The 3827-nt window shown below is 34.7% G+C and overlaps 1 non-coding gene across 1 annotated transcript; it reads left to right on the top strand.

Moving 5' to 3' along the window:
* The first annotated feature begins 368 nt into the window (after positions 1 to 368).
* Positions 369 to 475, top strand: LOC129316911 (small nucleolar RNA R71). Its single transcript, XR_008594837.1, has one exon. It is a non-coding gene; the product is annotated as a small nucleolar RNA R71 (small nucleolar RNA).
* The last annotated feature ends 3352 nt before the right edge of the window (positions 476 to 3827 follow it).

Genomic DNA, 3827 nt, shown 5'->3' with positions numbered 1-3827 from the left:
ACTTGTTCAAACTTAATAGGACAATTGCTTTCTACATGCATAGGTGAGTCACAAAAAGTACAAGAATAAGGGACAAGTGCTTGAGAAGTACTTACATTGCTCACTTGAGATATTTGTGGAGCCAACATTCTCCCAATCTTGGCAGCTAGCAAGTCCACATATGAATCATTAAGAATTGAAGAACCTACCATATTCACATTTCTCTTTTCCCTTGTAGAGTATTGAGCACCACTTGAAGCCATCTTGTCAATTAGTTCCCAAGCCTTTAAGGAAGTGAGGTCAATCAAGCATCCCCACTAGCGGCATCAATGTTAACTTTGTCTCTTGGAATCAAGCCCTCATAGAAATATTGGACTAAATCACTAGAAATTTGATGGTGTGGGCATTTAGCCAAAAGGCCTTGGAATCTAGTCCAATACTCATAGAGACTCTCATCCTCTCCTTGTTGGACCCCATAGATTTGCTTCCTCAAATTGGTGACCTTGGAATTTGGAAAGAATTTATCTAAGAAGAGTCTTCTTAGCTCGGCCCATGTGCTTACTTTCACATAAGAAGGGTAGTTGAAATACCACTCCTTTGCTAAACCTTCAAGAGAAAATACAAAAGCCTTAGCTTGAACATCATCAACATTTACATGCATAGGCTTCATAGTATCACAAACCAATAGGAGAGTATGCAAAAACCTATGGCAATCCTCTCCTGGTAACCCATGAAATTTAGGCAATGCATTAATCAAAGAGGATTTAATTTCAAATTGAACATTAGTAGGAGGAACATATAAGCCATAAGGATTATCATGCCAATTAGGTTGAGTTAATTGCCTAATGCTCCTCTCCTCTCTAGGGTTATGCAAGCCTTCAAATTCATTATTAACATGGCCATCATCATGCAAATTCTCATTCCCATTCCCATGGCCCTCATTATGCACATGCTCATGTCCTAAGATACCTTCCATTGTTGAATTACAAACCAAATGAGAATCAAGAATAGGTTGTGATCTTCTCAATCTAGAAATAGTCCTTTCAATTTCTGGATCTAATTCAACAAAAGAGGTATGTTTTCTTCGGGTCATGCACTAATCAAGCTCAAGAAAATTAAGAACAAAGAACAAGCTAAACTAAAATGCAAATCAACACGAAACAATTCAAAACACACAAAAGCAAGAGAAATAATTTTTTTTCTTTTTTTTTAATATACTCAATAGAAACAAAATGAGAAAAAAAAACACCAAACAAGTAGAAAGAGAGTTAGAAATGCTCAATCAAGAAGCTTTGGCAATTCTGGAATTCGCACAGTAGGCTCTCTGGAGACAGTGAACTTGTGAATTTTCTAGCAGCAAATCCACATGATAAATTCCCCTGAAAATTTTATGAGAAACAAGAGATATACAGGAAAATTATAAAAAACTTTCAGATTAAAAATCCTTCTCCAATCGTTCCCAGAATTTTTCACAAGTTGGTCCTCAGGTCTGGAGAAACAGGATTTCGTCCAGAAGACCTTCAGAGCTTCTAACAAACTTTCAAATAGGAAAATGGAAAAATTGAAGAAAATCCTAAACACAAGAAACAAATATAAGACAGTGATAAGAAAAATGAAACTGGAAATCAATCAATTTGAACGCACAAAGAGGAAGATATACCAACTCAAATTTGAAACAGGGTTTTGGGAATCCTCTGTAATGGCTCCCTGGACCTTGTTAGATTGTAAAATTTCCACAGGACACTTCCTACGTCCAAAATTGACCAAACAAATTTTAAAGTGAAGCTAAGATATAGAGCTTTCAATGAAATAAATTTCAAGTTCAAATTCCCTCAGACTCATTCCCAGTTAATTTTTCAATTTCAGATAGAGACACTAAAACAGAGTATTTTCAGCTCTACACCAAACCAACGAAAATTGCACTAAATTTTTTTTTTTCAAAACAGAATAAAAACACTCAAAACACACAAAAAACACTAAAAAAACACAAAACACAAATTTTTATAATTTTTCAAAAAATTTTCCAGGAACACTAAAAATGTAAATTAAGTACTAAACAACCTTAGAATTAAACTTAAACCATTCCTTGGCAACGGCGCCAAAATTTTGATAGGAAATTAGTCGCTTATCCTCAAAATTACACTAAAGCTAACCCTAATGCAATATAGGGCCAACCCTAGGTCATCTCCCAAGGAATGGTTTTAAGTCTAATTGAAAGTTATCTAGTGAAATAAATCAACCAAAGTTTGTAGGAATTTAGTTACCTAGCTAATTATCTAAACTAATTACCTAATGTGCAAGTAATTAAAATGCTAGTGAAAGTGAGTGAAATGAACTTCCCTTTTTACAATAATGGAACCCTAGAGATTAGTTGATTTTGGACTCATTATCTTCTCATGATTAGGCTAAGTTTAGCTTCCCTTTCCTCTTGACTAAAGCTGTCATGACTTAAGAAAATTATCCTAAGCCAATTAACCTAATTAGCTAACCTCCCTAGGTCTTAGATTAAAGTCCCTAGTTCAATTAACCAATTGGTGAAGACATTAGCCAAGTGATTCACTCAAAATCCTCTCTCAACAGCCATGGTCAAACACATAAATTGAGCAACCACAAGATTATGTCAAGCTACTCAACAACACAAGCATTAACACCACAAGATTATGCAATATTAACACAAGAAATTCACTAATTGAAAAACACAAGATTATGTGCCAAACAAAGAGTGGCAAAATTCAGTCATGGCTGTCCAAGGAAGAAATTAAATGAAACAATCCTCTCTCTTTACATCAACATCAAATTCAAATTAGAATTTATAAGCTAAGATGATTAAACCCTAGATTAAGGAATCTAACCATCTAGTAAAAAGAGAAGAGGATAGGAAACAAAAGAACTTAGCCAATTTGAAGCTCAAGACTCATCCTCCATCTTCATCTCTCTAGGATTCCACAAAGAAACTTAGCCAATCTTCATCTTCAAGAACCCTAGTGATTGCTTGTGAAGGCCAAACTCCATAGCTCTTGAATGATGGAAATGAGCTTCAATCCTTGTGAAAATGGAAGGGATGGAACGAAAATGAAGAGAGGAGAAGAATGGTATGAGTTTTGTGGAGGTTTGGTGGCTGAAAATGGAGGTTAGGGTGCTGGAAAATGAAGAACAAAAGAGAGAAAATGAAGAACACTATGAACAAGAGAGAGAGAATGTGGAAGATGAATGAGATATGTGTTGGATCCCATTTGGGGCTTAAAATGGCATGCTCCTTGGTGTCTCCCATCAGCTGAAGCTTAATTAAAATAAGGAAAAAGAAATTAAAATGTAAATGGGAGCCTTGTCACACTTGCAAGGTGGCAACTTCCTATTGGTTTGTAGATGATTCCAATGTGTGCCTAATTTTCCATGTGTCATCCACATCATTTTAGCTGATTTAACCCCTCAAAATAATCATAATTCACGTGCAAACCATCAGCCATTGACCTCAAGGAGTGTTGACCTCAATTGCCCAATTGATGCACAAGTCACATGCCACCTATGTCACATAAATCACATAATTCAATTAAATAGCATATGATATAATAAAATCTAATTCATGTCTAGAATTAAATTCATAATTAGAAGGGAGAATTTATTAAATTAACCAAGTTTCAGGTGCACAAAATTATATAAAAATTTTCACACAAAGGCAAACCAAAAACTAGGACAAACTAAGACACTTAAGAAAGTGTTGACTTTTTTATTTAATTACTCCCAAACTAAAATGAATTTTAAAAATATAATTTCACCATTCATCAACTGGACATAAAATGCACTTTGTCAATTTTTCTTGTACATTTTCTCAAAAGTTCATTTTTTGG

Source organism: Prosopis cineraria, unplaced genomic scaffold (genome assembly GCF_029017545.1).
Source record: "Prosopis cineraria cultivar Desert tree isolate PC_DT_omini unplaced genomic scaffold, ASM2901754v1 PC7, whole genome shotgun sequence".
NCBI lineage: Eukaryota > Viridiplantae > Streptophyta > Magnoliopsida > Fabales > Fabaceae > Prosopis > Prosopis cineraria.
The sequence above is the reverse complement of the archived record's forward strand: the minus strand, read 5'-3'. Positions and strand labels throughout refer to the sequence as shown.